Here is a 22111-nt window from a genome sequence, read left to right on the forward strand (position 1 = left end):
CGTAGAAACCCCATAGAAACCCCATAGCAACGCCATAGCAACGCCATAGCAACGCCATAGCAACGCCATAGCAACCCCATAGAACCTCATAGAACCCCATGACAATCCCATAGCAACCCCATAGCACCGCCATAGAAACCCATAGCAACGCCATAGCACCGCCATAGTAACCCCATAGCAAAGCCATAGCAACCCCATAGAACCACATAGAACCCCATGACAACCCCATAGCAACGCCATAGAAACCCATAGCAACCCCATAGCAACGCCATAAAACCCCATAGCAACCCCATAGAACCCCATAGCAACCCCATAGCAACCCCATAAAAACCCATAGCAGCCCCATAGCAATGCCATAGCAACGCCACAGAAACCCCATAGCAACGCCATAGCAACCCCATAGTAACCCCATAGAACCCCATAGCAACCCCATAGAACCCCATAGAACCCCATAGCAACCCCATAGAACCCCATAACAACCCCATAGCAACCCCATAGAAACTCCATAGCAACCCCATAGAACCCCATAAGAAATTGTCTTCTCAACCCTGAAAAATTTTGCGTTAGCTGAATTTTCAATTTTATTATATAGAGAGATTCGCAATTATATACATCCGTAATAGATTTGAATAAAGCGATAGAAAGGAGATGGTTTTATATTTTCTTGTATAATTAAAGTAGATATAGATAATTGATCTATTCCATAGTCTATAAGTAAGTGCCACAATGCTCCTGGAATAGAAAAATTATTTCAATCCAATATCAGTTTCATTCCAAGGATATTCGTGGTGTTTGTTAAATTTGGTGCATAGCAAAAGAAGAATTATTCTCAATGAATTTTATTTCTGAAAATAACGACTAAGCTAAAACACCTACAAGAACTTTTTTTATAGCTATCATTTTCTGTACAAAAAGGTCTCTGACTAACTAATTTTACTATCTCCGTTAATTTCAAAATATGCCGAGACTGCCCATTGTAAAAAAAATTGATTCAACTCATTATATTACGTTACTAATACTACACCATAAAAATTGATTTGAAATTAATCATGATCTAATGTGGAAAAAATCTACTTCAAACGCAATATACGATATTCTTTATCGCAAATTACGCGTAAGAAAACCGTAAAATGCGCTCATTAAGATCGTAATTTATGAATTGTTAAACGTAAATTATGTTTTGATAAACGTAAAATACGTTTTGTATAGGCGTAATTTTTGTAAAAAAACTGGGCCAAGAAAAAGTTTTGTTTGATTCCTACTGGGAAATCGAAGTTTTTGAAAAATACATAGAAATAAAAAAGGAAGCCAAGTTAGGAATTTTGAATAAATGGTGATAGTGCACATTCAGGTATCTATAATAAAAATAGTTCTCAATGGAATAAGTATTCTAAAAAAATTCTCCATGAAATAAAAAATCAGTAGGAGCAGGACCAATATCCTTGGCGCGGATCAAAAGATGGAGGAATAGATTGATACAGACAGTGAATTGAAAAACTCCGCGCCAAGAACGTTGGTCCTGCTCCTACTCATTTTTTATTTCATGGAGAATTTTTTTAGAATACTTATTCCATTGAGAACTATTTTTCTTATAGAAACCTGAATGTGCACTATCACCATTTATTCAAAATTCCTAACTTGGCTTCTGTTTTTATTTCTATGTATTTTTCAAAAACTTCGATTTCCCAGTAGGAATCAAACAAAACTTTTTCTTTGCCCAGTTTTTTTACAAAAACATTTGTTTTTGTGTTTTTAGGCAGATTTCATTATTTTTTTCAAAGTAAGCAAGGACTGTTTTTACGTCCGGTGAAATTTGTTCTTTTCAATTCAATTTAACTGATTCATTTTTCATAAGATAGAACATTTTTTGAATCAACAATTGAAGGGAAATAAACAGTTCTACTCCAGATTTATTCTCTCCACCGAATTTCAAATTTTAATCATCTATTAACAATTTACTGACTTGATTTGGTTCCTCATCCAATTTTTGCTCTGATGATTCCTATATGGATTGTATTTCGTGGAGAGATGAACTGATTTCCTTATAGGAATAGTCGAACACAATGTTCACAAAGAATTCGTTTTGAAAACAACTGTTTTTGTTTTTTTTGTTTTTAAAAATATTAGAGAAACATTGGGTGGAATGGACTCTTCTGACTTCTTATTTCAATATTTATAACCAAGGAACAAATTTATCGATTGAGCTCAGTCTAAGCTTATTACAAAGGGGCCGACTGTACTTTAATTAAAAAAAAAATCTATTTCATCAGCACTTCAATAAGACATCAACATCTCCCTTTTATCACCCCACAAACAGTGCATAAACTACCTTTATGTCCGAGGTCCGCATATCAATATAGATATGGCGGGATGAAATTCGAATTTTCGACGAGAGAAAACAAAATAGAACACCGAGTCGATTTTCCGTTTCATTCTNTTTATTGATTGAGCTCAGTCTAAGCTTATTACAAAGGGGTTGACTGGACTTTAATTTTTAAAAAAATCTATTTCATCAGCACTTCAATAAGACATCAACATTTTGGAAAGGGTTCAAAGTGTCCATTTAATCCCACTGTCTCCTACTAATTTTTCCTAAATAATCACAAAATTGTTCGCATTTCACTGTCACTTAATTTAGAGAATTTTTTTCCACGGAATGAAAACATTTTCTGTTACACTCGGAGAAAAATAAATATTTTCTTTTCGAATTTAACTATTCACGGACATTTAATACTTGATCACACAATATTTTCGACACATCTCCCTTTTGTCACATTCCAAACATAAACCGATAACCTCACAAACAGTGCATAAACTACCTTTATGTCCGAGGTCCGCATATGAATATAGATATGGCGGGATGAAATTCGAATTTTCGACGAGAGAAAACAAAACAGAACACTGAGTAGATTTTCCGTTTCATTCTAATAAGTGATTTAACGCGAAGAAGAACATTTTCTGTGGTTCTCCATAACAACATCACAACCCACATTCAAATGCACTGGTGGCAACACTTCAACGTTGGATATGAAGCTCAGTTGGACCGGCGCTGCCAACGTTACAACTTGATTCTCACACTTTATAATGTGAATCGCGAGAATGTGAATATCAACTCGTTGCTATGCGCCTATCTTTTTTACTGTTAATCCAAAAAATACCATAGTTACACCGTTGAAAAGCTCATAGGCGATTTATATAATGTAACTAACGACACTTTCCCGATTTGTCGTCCCGTTTTCACTATACCGAATGTAAATCATTTAGAGGTAATGGACGGGGAAGTTCTGTCGTGTATAGAACGCGGTGCTCTCGGCCTAATGTTTTACCTAGTCGGTCAAAACTTTTCTTGGCCGATACGCTACCGCGTATCTCGATTTACGCTTCGCTAAATGTAAAATACGCTTTTTTTAAAGCCTAAATTCCGATTTTCATGACGGAAAAAATCCACCAAACATCATATTGATGTTAGGCGTAAATTACGTTTATCAAAATGTAATTTACGTTGAGGATTTTGTGTGTGTTGGATGCCAAACTCCGTTCAAGCTCGGCCACCAGATTCTATCTAAACTCGTTCCCTGGTTCAATCTAGATCAATCCAAGCTTTATTATTTGGGTATTCGTACATAGGAAGGCAGCAATGGCTCAAGATAGGGCCAATCGCCATCGTTTATGGTAAGCCGCTACTCAATTGCGGTAAAAATAATGATGAAAAATACTTCATCAACTTTCATTTCATTATTTTCATGATGGATTATTGCTCAATTATTAATCTCTAATGCGATGATCAATTAAAAAATCGAATTTGTTATCGCTAATTATTCAGACTAGTCTCGAACCGGGAACCCTACTAATTCTATGCCTTAACCACTAGTCTACCGCGCACTTTTGTTAATTCATACTTCGAATTGTCCACATCAACTTTCCCGGGATATTTTTTTCAACGCATCGCTTTTTTGGCTCAACTATTTGAATGGATAATTATAATGAACGATTCCATAGTGAATACTGGAAATAGAAATGATGATGAATAAGAGAGACCGGGGCAAAATGAAACTGGAAATAGTATATTTCATTACGAGTGCAGAAAAGAGTTTTTTGGCTCGTGGGAGGTTTGTAGCACGAGCCGAAGGTGAGTAATATAATCTCACGAGCCCAAAAACACTTTTTCACGAGTGTCAAACGATATTTATCATCACAATGTGTGGCAAAGGGACGTTTTAGGCACGCGAAGCGTGCCGAAAAAGTTACTTGTTCACACAGCGTGATGAAAATACATATAAAACGCCTATACAATTTTCAATATCTTTCAATTTCGAGTCACTTTTGAAAACAGTTGACTGATTTTCCCTGAAAATAATGTATCTGTATGCAGATTTTGTGAATTACCTATTAGTCACTATACTTCTACCAGTCTTGGAAACCGAGCTTGAAATTCTTCAATACTTCTAGGCTTAGATATACGCTGGACACCAATGTTCGACCAAGCTTGATTGAAGCCCCTGAATTAAAGCTTGGACCATCGTTAGGACTACCTGGGTACCCAAGCTTTAATTCACAGGGTATCGCCAAGGTTGGTTGTAGATAGCCGTTACCACAGGTACAAGGATGGTCATTGAAAGGAATTCGAAGACGTGGTCCTATATTCAACCGAGTTTCACCCCATTGTTCAAACGTAGACTTCTGCACCTAAGCTGGAAGCTTTGTGAATGCGATTTCTTTTTATTCTCGAATTTTACTCGTTTTTTAAATAATCTTATAAGAAAATAGGATTTTCCGTGCCTCATGAGGGAACTTTTATTAATTTATTATTATTTATTCACCCACCATTGTGTACTAGCCACTTTTAAGTTAATTTTAATCATTCTTGATTGGAAAACGCAGTCTTGCGCCTCTAAAAATGGTATTGGGATATTGATTTACCAAGTAGAAATTGCTTCAGGTGAGCCTGAGATTTGATCAAGTCTTGATATGTCGGTGGTCCGATTTGACTTATCGGTGGTACTTGATGAAGTACTGATCAATTCTTGATTTAGTCGATCGGAACCTAATCTAAATCTGATATTCGTCCGCCTGGAATTAATCTGATCAAATTCACATTAGGTCGGCCTGATCTCAAAATGAGCAGTCCACCTATAACTGTTCTGATCAAATTTGGATTAGGTGGCCAGATCTTAGACTGAGGTCCGTCCGCTTGCAATTATGCGGATCAGGTAGGCATCATCTCACTGAGGTCAGGCTGCCTGAACTCAGTTAGATCTGATTCGGATTCGGTGCACCTGATCTCAGTTTTAATAACTCTTATTCAAGAATCGATTTTTCAGCATCAAATGTGGCGGGAGGGTTATATATGGGGTATTCCATGTGAACTCACCCAGGTCAAAACCCTCACCATCGCCAATCATATTGCCGATTTTTCCTGTGGTTGTATATGGAAAAATATGACTTCTCAAATTTTTTCAGATTTTTTGAGGCATCCTGTGGACAGCCATGTTTTTTTGCAAGTTTTATCTTCAAATGCCTGTAACTTCTGTAAAAATCAACCGATTTGAGTTTTTTTTACAAAATGTGCGTCTTCGAACACACTCTCCATATAAAAATATGCCAATTTTTTTCAATTCGTTCTTCCATCGATTTCCTCAGAAATAACTCAAAAAACTTCAAAAAACGAGTCGTTTCCAAAGTTGGACCCTTTTTATATTTTTCAAAAAATTTCAGTGAATATAAGACCAAACCAAAATTTTTCACCAAAGACCAAAGTGGGCTTCCCATTTCGTGGCCGTCATTTCCAATTTGAATCGATGAATCTGGGATCAAAAATTTCAAAAATTTCAAAATTCTTTTCGAATTTGAACGCGGAAGCATTATTTGAATTTACCGCTTGAAGAATCACTGCATTATATTCGAATCTGGAACAATTTCATTATTTTTTGAAAATTCGTTAACAATAAATGTTTCCGAGTGGTGTGTCCTAATAGAGATTCCACTTTGGCCTTTGGTGAAAATTTTATTTTGGTCCAATATATTCACTGAAATTTTTTGAAAAATATAAAAAGGGTCCAACTTTGAAAACGACTCGTTTTTTGAAATTTTTTGAGGTTTTTCTGTGGAAATCGATGGAAGACCGAATTGAAAAAAATTGGTATATTTTTATATGGAAAGTGTGTTCGGAGACGCACATTTCGTAAAAAAAAACCCAAATAGGTTGATTTTTACGGAAGTTACAGGCATTTGAAGATAAAACTTGCAAAAGAAAATAGCTGACCACAGGATGCCTCAAAAAATCTGAAAAAATTTAAGAAGTCATATTTTTCCATACACAACCACAGGAAAAATTGGCAATATGATTGGCGATGGTGAGGGTTTTGAGCTGGGTGAGTTCACATGGAATACCCCATATACAGTTTTACCAATATATAGCAGAAGTATCAAAATTATACGCAACTTATCGTGAATGCACCAACATTCCATTGATTCATCAGTATGATTATAATTACCACCTTTATTACTAATTGTTAATATAAATAAAAATTAACTGAAAAAATAGTATGCTGCGGAGCATACGGGAAAATCTGCAAAATTATAAATAATTCCAAAGTTAACGAATACTGAATCATGTAGGCAATGTGAAATCCCCTTAACAGTAGTAGTGAGATAGTCTAATGCTTAGAGCATAGGATTAGTAATCGTAGGTGTCTAATCAAGTCGTGATCCGTCAACTCGATCAAAACCGGATCCGCAGTTAGCAATGGACATTTAGGGTGTGGGTTTAGCGAGGAGAGACCGTTCGCTGACGACCGATGTTCACCCTAAGTTCGCTGGTATGGTGGCCTTAACGTATATCCCAAGATAATCGGACCCAAAAGTTAGTCCCTATGGATTTCCGGAAAAAATACGAAATAGCTTAATTTATTGTATCCTCATAAGTTATTGAGTTTTTCTATTCTCATGTGTTGTTGACGCAGGCAACAATATCTGTTTGAATTAAATAAGAAATTAATTGTTGATTAATGTTTTGAATCAAATAAGGAATGCGTTCATGAAATTTTCATTTTTTAGAGGTGAATATCACACAAACTATGTAGTACAAAATTTTACAAAAAATTCAGCGTTTTTGGAACTTATTAATCTATCACGGATTAGTTTTTTAAGAACATCGGAAGAACCGTTTTCTCGTAAAATGGAAAAATCGAGTTCAGGCGACCCATAACTCCCGTTTGGCGTATGCCTCGCGTGTTAGAAACCCGGATTTTATTATTTATTATCTCCTAAACTGTGTAGTACAGCTATTGTTAGCATTTTTTCAATAACAATATTATCGATGAAAACGACGGAGATACTCTTTAAAAAAACGTATTTTCTAGGGATATACCTTAAGGGTTTCATTGTAGGAGCACTTTTAAGTGTTATGTGTTTAATTGTAACTCCTATGAACAGGAGGATAAGCTACAGTATTTCTTTTGAGTTCGAGGCGGTAAATACTTAAATCTTATATTGATTTTATTGATATTTGGTAGTTTTAGAATTACAGATTCATGATATTTGCTGCAAATTGGCAAGTTGAATCATTATCTGAAAACTTTCATAATTATTAATCTAATATTCTGTTGTACGGCGAAACAAACTGTTTGCTATCAGATAACAATTTTATGTATCGTGATGAAATAGGGCGTTTCGTAACATTGTACGGTGTGGCCAGAGAAAGGAACCAACGTACTGGCCAAAGAACTCGGTTGGAAAAAAATAGGAAGTAAATAAAAATGAGGTGAAACCATGCCGACAGGCATATGAGATCGTGCAATGACTCCCTGTGGGGGTCGCAGCGTGAGAAAGACTCGCATAAAAAAAATAGTAGAATCTACGTGAGGTAAAGGGGGAGGAAAAAACGAGGCCGAGGGAAAACGGCATGCGACCTAATAGCAGACGCGGGCGCAGTGTGTCCTGAGAATCGAGCTTGAAAAGCCTCATGTTCCAGGTCATGTTCCTCGAGTAAAAAGATGGCGCGTGCCCGGCATTGCGTGGATCAAGCAATCCTATCCCCCAACTTCTAGGATCCCCTCTCTGATCCTGCATCATACATAAGTTGTCTCTGGCAATCTCGAGATAAGTGGCTTCAGCTGGCTTTTGATGTCGCGATTTGTACTAGTTTTCTTTCTTCAAGTTTTTAAAAAATATTTCTTCATTCATTTGACACCTTCAAAAGCGCTTCACACATCTGGAATGAGAAATCATATATTTCTTGTCGTTTCAATTTTTTTAGAATTTTGTTCCATTTAATCACGGGTCATGAATTACTCAGTTATAAGTAATTCCAATGAATTTTGTATAAATAATTTCAGTCATTTTATTTCGCTGAATATGTTGATAGTTAATATCTGTTTGTAGGTAAAATCGAATTTTGTGGGCTTAAGGTGAATGAAATGCGACGGATGATTTAGATCGTTTCGATTTTGTTTCAAATTTTAAAATGCAACTCTCGCTATTGAAAATGTGGTTAATTTCGGAGAAATTTAATGAAGATCGAATTTTCTGTTTGAGGGGGTGTAGAAGGTATTTGAAAATAATGGAAAAACTTGAGATTTTCAATTTACACATGGTACTTGTGCTGCACACTCGAGATTTTTAACCTGCAAAATTTCACACTTCTTTCCAGCAAAAAAATGTCAGTAGTAATACCACGAGACCTCCAAAATTATCGGATATTTCCCGATTGTTTTGCTGCATAGCAACGAGAGGGAGAAGTTTTGTAGGATTTTTGTGCAAAACTCATCTCGATCGTTAATACGCACGAAAACATGAGGGAAATGTTTGATTAATTTTGGAGGTCGAGTGGTATTCGACGGATTATTTTTGGTAATCGGATCCTTCCCAAACCGACTCATTTTGAATTTCTTGATGACTTTCTTTCACTCCACAGGATAATATTTGACAGTTATTTGATTAGAGAAACAATTGCAGAGCTAAAGGGAAATTATCAAAAGCTACAGGAAAATTATCAAAAGCTAGGGGAAAATAACCGCTGTAATTTTAATTGGGAAGTACTTCATGTTATTGAATACTGAACTCTGATTGGCCCAGGGAAAGTCAGATCCGATTACCAAAAATAATCAGTAGTAATCCCTCAAAAGCTTCAAAATTATCGGATACTTCTCGACAGCTTCATTTTAAAAAAACTAGCGTATCAAATTTTGCAGGTTAAAAAATCCCGAGCACATGCGCCCTTTCCAATATATAGTATATTTCAGTGTGCCAAATACTACATTCTGGTCGTGATTCGTTCTCGCGAAATAATCACATGCAATACCACAAGAGCTTCCAAATTGAGAGACATTTCTACAATGTTTCGTCGGGTAGCAACGAGAGGTAGAGGTTTTGTAAATCAAAAGACCCGAATGTGTAGCGAATATTCCAGATCCTATTCAATTCAGAATTTCAGTCGAATGAAGTCAATGAAGCTATACCAGCTCGTTAAATTCCTTCTCATCACACGTAAAATCGCCGAAATCATGAATTCAATGAAGTCTTTGAAATCGCTCATGTCATCGGGCGAAATTCACACCATTCTGGAGTCATGATCTCATTACGTCTTAAAGATGTAATCTTATTTCTAATGTTCAACAGCAATGTCCGCGGCTCTCACGTATAATTTGTTGTTCAATCCAATTCAAAGTTTAAAAATTATCATGTATTCATCAACTTAACCTGAATGCGTCCACAACAGTGGAAGTAAAGTTGTAGGAATCATTGTTTCAAGATGACAGTTATTTACATGTAATATCTATCGCATTTCTACCACCTGCAACGATCCTGCCATTATTTTCAGGTATCAATAACTCAATGATAATTAATCTCAATCAAATCCACTTTAATAACTCGATTGTCGTTGAACTCCACTAAACGTGTTGACACTCACTCTCAGTCTCTGAACCAGTCGTGTAACAAGGGAGGACGACAATGGCACAAATGAAATTTCAATCACCAGTATTGTTCTCAAACTTTTCAACAATAATTATCCCAGGGAATTCGATAGACAGATCTTGCAGAGTCGGCATGCTTCAATCGTAGCTGAGTTAAGCCGGATGAATATTATCCCAAAGACAGAGCTCACACTGAATGAAGTGGATTGGTAGGGCCCGAAACTTGGACGAATTGAAAGGGACTCGAAGTGAATGAGGAAAGGTACGAGCTTGGACTCGCTAATACCAGTCCCAAGGCTGTTAGTAAAATAGATTTATTACGTTTCCAACTCGAACAATGTCCGATGAAAGTTCCTATCACTCGGTAACTTTAATCAAGTTCGAGATGAGTTCGTCGTTGTGCGAACGAGAGAGGGATATACTTATACTCTCAGCGTTACGATAGATATAACGGTGTGAAAATAAACTCACCTCTCTCGTGTCTCGCGAATTATTTGGGTAAAAGTTCTTTGCAGGCAGAGTGTGTATAACTGTTGGAGAGTTCATAGTTTGGGGGAAGACCAATTTCTCGGGGGTTGGTTCGGAGTAAAAAAATAAGCGTACATAGACGGTTACGAGAATAAATGATATCTGATTGTGAAAGCGGTTGGTGCAGACTAAATGAAACAATTAGAAGTAAAATTGTGATTAGATCTTGAACAGTTGTAGAATTAAATTTTTTTTTGATTGTCAAGGTGATTAAAAAACCATGTCTTGTGTATAACCGGGAAAGAAATGATAGGGAGGTGCTAGATGAATCGAGTTACTGTTGGGCTGAGTTTTTGCTGAATATCTCTGAATCTGGGGGAGATTACAAAATTTTTATGATAATTTTTTTTGTAGCGTTCATTTAACTTTACAGAAAAACAAATCACTTTAAGAATTCTGCAATCTTTTTCACATTCTTAATCCACTATTCCATGTTAAAAAATGGAGAAATTCTACAAATGGTCGTTGGGGCCCATTAAAATAAGCGAGTCATCAGATTGATCGCAGACAAAATTTGTGGTTTTCAGTAACATGCCACTGATTTCCAGGAACATGGGTTAGTGAATTCTATTACTGAAATTTGGTGATAGATTCCTAAAAATTAGAGATGGGTTCCTCAAAATTATTGCCATTTTTCTGAAAATTAGTAAGGATGTCACTGACAATTAACGATATTACTGTGACGTTATGAGTTTTACCCGGAGGTAAAACTCAGTGAATGGTAGTCCTTTTTCCTTCGGCTATCACCGTCAGTGCGTGGAATCTCTTTTAACACTACACCCTTTCCACATATTGCTGCACTGTAATCCTTTGGTGTGGCCACTTAATCCTCAGCTAACTTCTGCGGTAACTCCCTGGGGGATTCGCTCATTCGTGGGGATGTTAGGACAGGTATCGTGGATATTACTTGTGAAGTTCTAAATAAACACTCGCGTATTTAGTTGATAAAAGGATGGTATATTATTTGTTTTTTGGTTCAAATACACGCCTCGGTTTATTATGGGTTGGTATAACGCGTTATTACGGCTCGACTAGGGACTTCGACTCGATTTGTTGGCTGAAGGCTTGAGCTAGAGGTCCGCTCGACTCTGTTCCTGATCGTACTCTGACTCTAAAGGAGTCCTCAAAACTTGGCAAAGCCCCCAGTTTGCTGAACTAAGCAGTCTCACGGTTTTCTTCACTAACACTGTCTCGTGTCATCACTGACAGAGACTCAAACAGTCAAACAGTTCATCGTTCTGAACTGGATTCCTGAAAAACCGTGAGACTGCTTACCACGGTGTCCAAATGACACCGTGGGATTGCTGACCAGTGTCTGGATGACAGGAAAGAGAAATCCTATTTCTCGTTCCCACCATCCAGCATTATACTATTATATTATATCATTATTTTCTAAATCGACGTATTGATCGATCTCAATAGGTCACATTATCAAAAATTATTTATGAAATCACCGAATTCCAGAATTTTTCATGCGTTGAATTTCATAATCGTGAATCCCTAAAAATTGAGGGTAAATTCTTAAAAATTAAGAATGAATCATTGAAAAAATCGTGACATATCCCTGCAAATACTTTTTTTTTCTCTGTGATGTCTCCTCAAAGGTCAAATGTCGAAGAGAGGCACAAATTGTTGTTTCCTTTTCCCAACAATCGTTATTTAATGATATAATCACATGTCTAGACTGGGATGTTGAATAACGTCCTGCAAACGTCTGTTGCTAGCATTTCGTGTCACGTTATTTTAAGCAAAATCCGATCCGCCCTTCAACTTCCCCTTAGATCCGCGGGATTCGTACGAATCCCTGTGACCGAAGCTGTGCTATAAAATCGCGGGTCATGAGACTACCTCACGTGTGAATTTTCGGGTTGAAGCCTTTTGAACTGCCTGAGTGCAGTCGCGAAGAGTTGTATCGAAAAATGGGCAAGTCCCCCGGGGATGGCGAAGTTTAGAAAGAAAAAGAGAGGGATAGAGAGAGATTGAACTTCGATTATGGAAATACGTCTGTAGGCCAACGGCGAATGTCGTCACGTTTCTATCTTGATAGTCAGGTAGTTTAATCTGTGCACGTTTCTTCCTCTTGTATTATGGTACACGTCAAAACCACATGCCCTTAACCTACCATCAACGATTTTTTAATTTATTTTGGGGAATACTTCAGACAGAAATCCCCACGATTGCGTCAATCGTTCTCCTTTATTTTCTGTTCAGCATTCATCGGGCGACAAATCATATTTATTTGGATGGAGGAAAAATTGGGATTGAAAATGATTCATTCATGAATTTTATGCCTTGCAAAATAGGGAATGAATTTTTTGTAATGTCAGGTGAATTGTTTTGCTAGTGCTCATTCATCTTAAACACTTCAGAATGTGGAATGCAACACAAATGGATTTTTTAGGCCTACAAAGTATTCTCTGACGAATGTAAAAATATTTATAAAAATATTCATCAGAAAATAATTGTGTAATATAAATTGCTTAATGTTATAGACCTTAAAACCGCGTTCTAGCCGAGCAAAGTGAGGTTAGACTTGTGGTTTATCTGGCCTAGTAAAATAAATATTGTGACATATTTGTTCTTTTCCTTCCGCTTAACCACCTTCACGTATGATGGTCCCCTTCTTTCTCGTTATTTTTTAATCTTCATTTTAGTCACCGAACATGCCATTTCTGTTCCTATCTCTTTTTATTGATGACGTTGTTCATTTCCATGGTTAACAATAAGAGGAATAATTAATGGGATGTTGTATTGCTGAACTCTGGTGACCCGTCTTTTTTTCCTCGACATTTCTTACCCGATTTTTTTTCCCCGACATTTGTTCTCCCCAAATTTTCCTCGCGTCAATTTTTCCCATCCCAATTTTTCCTCATCACTTTTTCCCTACCACTTTTCCTAATTTTCCGATTCAGTTTGTATATTTAATGTACATTTGCTCAACACAGCTATCGATGGTAATAATTAGTGGGGATAATCCTTGTTTGGTAAGAATCGACCGAATTACGACAACACGGTCGTTTATTGATTTGCGAGTGCGTATTGATTTTTCTAATGAGAGGGGATAATCTTCGGCTTTTGGGGCTGAGCGATTACCAGAAGCATTCAATTATGTCAGTTTCAATAAGTTATTCGCGGGACTAATTGCCACAATGCCTTTGGAGTTTGTTCGTTCGTCGAAAGGGAAGAAAATTTTAATCGTAGATAATCATCTCCATTTTTTTTTCTTTTTACGGCCTCGGAGTCCCTTTTTCGGGTCCCATTCGGCACTCTATCCAACCCTATGCAAGCGGCTGTGGATTCTATACTGTACCGCATTCGCACTTCTATAGAACATAGAAATAGCATGGGGAAACCACAGAAAACTCATGCCGGTACAGGCGGTTCCTCTATTAGCAACCTCCCACTCGCCGGAGGCTTCCGTTGAAAAATTCGGTTCCATGGGGAATCGAACTCACAACCTTTCGCACACTAGACTTGCGTCTAATCCACTTGGCCACCGACGTCGGTTAATCATCTCCATTACTTGCACAGTCATGCTAAGAATTATTCGTGGAAATGTTCTCGCTTTGGGGATTTGAAATGTTCAGGGAGAGTTCTAACAAGTACGGATACTCCTAATGGTAAGTATTTTTATTATTTCATGCCTGTATATTTTTGAAATTTTGCTGATACTGAGTTGTTGATTTCTAGGTGACAGTATGTTTTTGGAAAAAAAAAATTGGGGAATATATGTCGGGGAAGAAAGGGATATGGAAGAAATGGCAGGAGGAAGAAATGACAGGGAAAAAGTGTCGGGGAAAAAATGTCGGGGAAAAAGTGGTGAGGAAAAAAAAAGTTGTGGAATCCTGAACTCTTTCAACATCCCATTAATTATTCCTCTCTTTTTATTATTTATTTCGCCCTAAATTCTTTCAATAAAATAATGTAGTATTAAATGGGCCCAAACTTTACAATATATTTCAGGAGTGAAGTGGATGATATTAACTATGTAGAGCTCAAAGCGCCAAATTTCTTTCATCTGTGTTTTTTCATTTTATGATGAAAATTCATATTAACTTTTATATATCTATATTTGAGGATTTGTAACAATGGTGATGTAAATTTCACTGATTCAGACGCCAAAGCCCAAGGACTTATTTTTTCCACTGTTATGAAAAGAGGGTAGAATCATGTTTTTTTGTCGAAAAAAATTTACATTCATTTGGTTATTTCGACTATAATTCAGTCGTGCAGTTACTATCCATATTGTATTCCGTCTCTTCATTAACTTTCCGGCTAGGGAAGTTATTGTAATCATCCCGAAAATCGGGTTTTCATCATATCTCCAGGCTTTAAGGTATCCCCAATCGTTCTGGATCATTTTCGGAAGAATGTCTGCTCCAAGTAAATTCTTAGTAAAAATGTATGCAGTGATTTTCCATTTTTTCGTTATAATTTTCCCTGGATATTTCGAGATACATGTCACAATTCAGTATCCATCGACTGCATTCATATAGCGTCCATCAAATTACTATTACAGAACCAACGCACTTCCATTATGACATGAATTTAATTTGGCCTTATAATCAATCAGCATTAAAAGCCGACTGTTTTTAAAACATCTCAGTTTTCCTCCCTCATAATTCTATCCGAATGGGTGCTCTGTCATCGTAATTTTTTTTGATTTCCTCATTTTCTGCGGAGATGCCTAAATATATTATGAAACATGGTGAAATAATGTTTTTTTAAGGGGGGTCCTGGCGGCATAGTGGTTAGTCATGTGTGTGTGAGGTGTGGCTTTGGCGGTGGTTTTGAGTGGTTTTTACTATAATTTTTCATCTGTTTTGGATAGCACTATATTGCCTGACCAGTGGGCTTAGCTTTGCAACATTAATCCTTGCAAAAGGCGAAGATTTCGTCTCGCTCTTATATATTTTGTTAGTCAGCCTGGGCGATTGAGGTTAGCCTATAAAGGCGGGAAAGAGGCCTGCCTGCGTTGATGTCGACGACAAGTTATGACATCTCCGAGAGTAAGTCTAAACAGCGACTATAACGTAGAACGGCCGCCGGTAAAACGAATTCTTTCTTACCCAACGGTTCATCGACTTGCTCTCCTGGACGGTCCGCAACCAAGACCCCTAAAGGAAGGGCAGCAATTGCTGAATTCTGGATCAACCTCAAGACTCCCTCAACAAATATTCTCGTTGACTACCGTACAAAGAAGAGGACGTGAAGAGGATTCTTTTAGCTCACCTGAATCACCGAGACTACAGATAGCTCCCAAGATTGTGGTGGAACCCTCGGAGGGTTCTCAGACCACCCTATGTTGGAGCCGAATAACCAGGAACTGAATGTCTCAGGCCGAGATTAACTGAGCAGCGATTCTTTAACAATCCAGAGCACCGACGAGGAAGAAAACCATGCAGCATATTTTTACTTGACTTGAAGAGATGGAGGAGGAGTCGAATGAAGAATTCAATCACATGAAAAAACTCATAACCGTGACCTCCGAACAGCACCAGAAGAAACTAGACGAATTCAAATCTGAAATTAAGCCTGAAATAATTAGAGTCAAAGAGGGTTTGGACAACACATACGATTCCTTCAGCCAGGAAGTCGACAATTTCAGAAAGCAATTCGCGAATGTCTCTCCTCTTGATGATTTTAATCTAGCCATCAAGGTTCCAGCGATAGTTGAGGAAAAAAATGATGCAGTGTTGGCCCGGAAGTCAATGGATTCTATCCCACAGATGGTAGAAGAGAGATTTGAGGAGTTAGAAAGAATCTCCAAGAGAAATGAAGTAATTATCACTACGCTGATTTTGAGTGAAAAGGCTCGTCAAGCAAGGATTTTCTCCAGGAAAGGAGAAAATTGTCTCATTCAAGTCGAGTTGGACGCACCCGAGTCGAAGACGGAGATATGGAAAGCAATGAAGCTGCATCAACCCAAGGATATTTACGTCAAGAGTGATCTGACTCGAGAGGCGAATTGACAAGCACATTCCTGATGCTACCAAAGTCTATCGTCTAAAAGGTGTACCAACAAAAGTTGGATATCATCGCCTCGACGTGGATGGCATCTTCCATGTGTGGAATAAAAAGAATGATGCATTGGTGGAGAAACGGAACGACTCAAGCAAAGTCCCTTCCACCATCTGGCGGCAAACTATCAGGAGTCAAACCTTCAAAGCCCACTAGCACCTGTGGTCCCACAGTAAACTCCCAATCTGACCTTCAAAGCTCTCAGCAACAAAACTTTCGTCTCCTCGGGAGTCCAGAAGGGATGTGTCACTGAACATCCCATTCAAGGCGGCAACTCCCAGGGGTCTCCCGATCGCGTTCTGGAACGCAAATGATTTTAGTCATCCGGAGGAACTACTAGAACTTGACCCCGCTGATATACTTTGTGTATCAGAGACACTGAGGATCACCCCGCCAAACCATCTCCCAGCCGCTTTGGACGTCTACACTTGCTTCTGGTCTGATGCGGTGAGGGATAAGGATCGAGGAAGAGACAGTGGCGGTCTCCTAGTTACTATTAAGAATCTGCCTTCAATTTCAGCCATTCTCCCGAAACGTTCTCCTTGGTGGATATTCCTGAAAATATCCTGTAGTGATTCGTCTCTAATTTTGGGACTTTACTTCCGTTCAGATAAAAGCTTCAGCTATAATCTTGCAATCTTCATATTGCAGAAGGCCATTGACGATCTCAGGGTCTCCGAAGATAACACGCCCCTGATACTAGGTGGTGACTGGAATGTACATGTGGGCAAGGTGGTGGAACCTGAAGACCTTATATTTGAAGGCACGAACCTTTCGGCTGAGATGACAATATTAGACGCTAGGACTAACGAAAGGTACGCCCCGACGTTGAACCTCGTGAACTCCCTAGGACTGACGATAATCAATGGGTGGACAGCAAGTGACAGCCCTGGAAATTTTACATATTCAAGAAACGGTGAGACTATTAATAGTACGGTTTGACTATTAATGATCCTTCAATCTGGATCTGATCAGAGATATGAAAGTTCTCTCCAATGGCGTCTCCTCAGACCATTTCCCATTGATTTTGGACTTCTGGTGCGGAATAAAGTCTATCATCCAAACTACACCTTCTGAAACTCCCTCATGCTAGCCAGTCTCTATCCCCAAAATAACTTGGAATCCGGTTCTCCTAGAATCCTTCAAACAATCGTTTCTACACAACCCCAGACTCTGATCTCTCCCATTCCTCACCCCGACCTCCAGGCCTTTTATGATGGATCAGTTGTAGCCCTTTGGGAAGCCGTCAGAGTAAATGGGCTAGTCAAGCATACTAAACCTTGAGCTGCAGCCTCAAGTTCCCCAATAGCACGAAGGTCTAAACCTTGGTTTGACTCAGAGTGTGTCAAACTTAAGGTAAAGGTTATCCGAGCCCTTAAAGGCTGTTTCTCCTCCCACTTCGCCCCACCAGACAAGCAGATCTTCCCTGCACTCCATGCAGAAGGAGTACAGCAAACATGTTATAGACTCGTTCGCCAACCTTGCATACCCCAAGGACTACTGGGGCACGGTCAGGAAGTTGGTAGGAGAGAGCAGGGCCCACCAATGAAGACCTGGAACTCGTTCTACAGTCGAGTGTATCCTCCTCGAGGTGCTATAATCATGGCTTCCTCCGTGAGAACGGTCTACAGACTGGATAGAGAGATTTCTCTCCTAGAACGGGATAGGGCCATCAACTCACTAAAAAACTCAAAGTCACCTGGCCTGGATGGTGTTACAAACGAGGCTCTTAAAGCCATATCGCCCGTTTGGAAGTCACATCTCGTCAATCTATCTAACAGCATCCTCCACCATGAACGAGTTCCCAGCATCTGGGCAGATGCGGTTTTTACGATGATTCAGGCCCTGGTTCTTTCGAGTTCCTCAAGCAGCCGTTTCTAAACGAGACACGCAATGGGAAAAATACAAAAGGTAGGAAGATGGGTTCCACACCGACTGAACATAACCGCGGCCAACTCATGAGCGCGTGCCTTTCATTGCTCGCCAAGCGCAAGTGGTGAATTCTCGTTCACCATTAACGGAACATTCTACTAAATAGACTCAAATCAGCCTTGCCAAATTTGCTCCACCGAAGCTCTGGAGCCTTTGACTCACCTCTTACTATTCTGCTCGCAGTATGCAAGCTACAGGATGTCACTTCTAGGTGAATTTCTGCCCTTAGAAGCACCCCCCGAGCAGAGATCTTAGGCATTCATTGTTTTCCTGGCTTCTGATGACCAGATAACTTCAAGAACTCTATTCTTTCACCTGAAATGTGCTCTCAAGACTCGGGCTGGACGTCTTTGTTTTCAACGACTTTAATTTCGACGTGACTTTAACGTGGACGGGCAGGACGAGGACTATTCATGTACGCAACGTTGATACCAAGGTAAGTGATGAGTTATTTTGTGTGGATTTCACATGTACCTGGGAGTGCCTCTAACGTACTATTATGTCAAGGGTAACTGAATTCTAAGGAAATTTAGGAATATTAAAATTTAAAAAATGTCACTGACATAAACTGTACTTCGAAAGAAGTGAATTTGAATGAATATAATTGGATTTAAAATGATGACTCGATGGAATATAAAATCGAGAGACAAGGTTAATTGAAATAAATTGATTGAACTCAAAATTCAAATTAACGTGACTTTTACAAGTCTATATTTAACAGAACAAAATAAAAGGTTTCTGATACAAAATGAAGTGATTCAAAAACTTACAATCAATGTAAAATGTAATCCAAATGCAAGTTCACTACACTAGTGCCGCACTAAAAAGATTTTTAAACTATTGAATTTAAATTATTTTCACAGAATAAAATTGAGACACGAAAGACTCAATTGAAAAAAAGTGAATCGAACATTTAAATAAAAAATGAACAAGAAAAGGGTTTTAACTTGACCCTTGGTTTCATTATTGAGAAAAAACTGAATATTTAAAAGTGTCAACTGACACGAACAAGTTACAATGAACAACTTATTTGAAAACTACTCTGCAAGTCGTTGCTTAAAAGTACTTTGCAAGTAGTTTCACTTACGTGTCCTGAGGGTGTGCCCTCAAGATACATGGAGGGAAAATTCGGGGACCAATGGCATCTGACCTTGGCCCGGAATTTCCCATTTCGAAGACGCTGGTCCCAATGCTTCAGGATTAAACTCCATCTCTTCCACATGAGGAAGTTGGAGTGTAGGCGGACTTTTCTATCCCCAACGACCAATGCGATCATTTCGGGAAATCCTAATTTTCCTTCCACGTCCTCATTTAATTGAAATAATTATTTTCATACATTTCTTGAATTATTGAAGTGAACATATAATGCAATTGAAAATTATAATTCAATGAAAGAATTGATCGTTGATTTGGAAAGGGAGTAGAAAATATTTGAGAATTAATATTACAGACAATTGATTAATTAATGAATTTCGATATCAATGGACATAATTCCTTGAGAATCGAATTATGAGTATCGTCTCACAATTAAACAATATTTTGACATTTAAAAGTAATTCTTAGTTTGAATTAAAAATTGTTATCAGAATTTAATTGATTTAAATACTTTTAATTGAATAGCAATTTATTTAATTGTTTCAAAGTATGAAAATGTAAACTTCAGACACATTAAAAATATTCGCAACATTTAGTTAATTACATGTAAATTACTTGGATTATTATTCAATGAAATTCAATCAATATTATTCTGATAATTCGAAAGTCTCCGAATTGAGAATTATAAAATAATTTACTATTCAGTTTGCCATTTTTTAATTAGAAGTATTTCGTAAAAAAATTATTTAAAATTCAAAATATCATTTCGAAATGGGGGGATCACGTGTGCACTCTAGCGTGAACATTACCGGTTTTGTCGATCTGTTTATTAAGTCTTTTGTCTTGTTGCTAATTGGTTTTTTATGTATTGTTTATACCACAAAATGTTCCTTGCATCTTAAGGGCGATATTGAAATATTAATCTGAGTGTTTTTGTTAGGCAGTAAGCAACAAAATCTGTCTCAAACGTTTTGGCCCTCTTTTGGGGTTAGGAACGCAGTGTTTAACCTGAGTTCTTACAAGTCTAGTGCTCTCAGGACTTTTTCTATTCTTTTGTGCTTCCACCTGGAACGAAGGGCAGTGTTGTGAAACCCCATTTCTCCGAGATATGGTTACACGTCTAGGGTATGCCTGGCACAGTAAACCAGGTGCAAACGGCTATTCTCTGGCCCAGTGCCCTGGACACTGCACTATCGTCAAATACACATGGCAGCCTCAACACTGCCTCATTATCGTCAGTTCGCCAAGCTTCAGTCTCTGAAGAATCAGACCTGTCCTCAGGTGACCTCGACAGCTCGTATGACTCCAACCTGGACAGTACCGTTGTTGAAAACCCAATCGTGAGTAGCTTAACTCCTACTAAATTGAGGAAAAAGGGGAGGCGTACGAAGGCTGAGAGTCTCGTCTTCAACTCAGGCCCCCCAAATCTGTTAAATTTTGTCCAGTCTACTAAAGGTGCAAAGAGGCCGGGCGAAAGCTTGGTCAAATCGCCCTCGTCTTCCAAAAAATCAAGGGTCAAAGTTAAGAAGCAGGTCAATTCCAAAACAGCTGACAACTGCTCATTAGTTCTGCAGCAAACTTATTCCCCTGTTTCACTCAAGGAGTGTGCCAGTCTGACCTTCACAATGGCGGGCGGTGGAAACAATGACATTGCTCAAGTGCTTGCTGCTATCAATCGCTTGGACGACAAACTGACCAGTATCAAGGTGGACATAAACAAGGTTAGTGATGATTCAACTGAATTGAAAAGCCTGTACAGTAATCTAAAACAACAACTGCACGACAACGAGATTAAGCACGACGAAAAATTTGACAAAGTTAATGAACAACTGCATCCCTCTAACTTAAGTATGGGTGACTCCCGTGAATTGATTAAGCAACAAATCGTGGCTCAAGTGACAGAGATTCTGTCTTCCACTCAAGACAACCCCCTGGCGTTATTAGGTTGGGAGCTGGCAGGAAAAATGAACAGGGCTTTGGAGGCATTGGACTCGAAAGAAAGAGCGCTGAGAAAGCTGAATGTGGTAATCAAAGGCCTTTCCCCTGATCTTCTGAGGATTCGTGAATCGGTCAAGGCTTTACTTCAAGGCAAATACAACACTGAAATATCTATATCTGATATTAAAACCTCCATTCAGTCCCCGTTGGCCATCGTAACCATGCCCAGCTGGGAGGCCAAACAACAGCTACTGAAAGGCAAGGGAAAGGCCCTGGCCGGCACCAAGATATTCATCGAGCCGGACTTGACACGTCGTGAGCAAGTGATTGCAAGTCATCTCAGAGCAGCTGTTAGTGATAGCAAAAAATCTGGTAGCGAAGTGAGGTTAGCCTTTCAACGAGGGCAGATAAATGGCTCTTGGTTTGCTTGGCATGAATTTAACGCCTGCCTCACGCCTCCTCAGTTGATCCTAGTAATCAGCTCTCTCCTCACGATCTCCAGCTGTCACAGAAGCCGCTGCCGGGTTAACTGTCCCCCAGCATTTCGTCACCTTCTCCATAACCTTTTGGAATGCAAATGGCCCAGGGCGCCAGAGGAACTTCGTGGATTCTTCTACTACTGAAATTCTTTGTCTCAGTAAGACTTGGATAGTTCAAGTCCCCGTACATCTGTCAACTGCCTG

This window comes from Diachasma alloeum, unplaced genomic scaffold (assembly GCF_001412515.2).
Source record: "Diachasma alloeum isolate Michigan unplaced genomic scaffold, Dall2.0 Dall_scaffold_00656, whole genome shotgun sequence".
NCBI classification, from domain to species: domain Eukaryota; kingdom Metazoa; phylum Arthropoda; class Insecta; order Hymenoptera; family Braconidae; genus Diachasma; species Diachasma alloeum.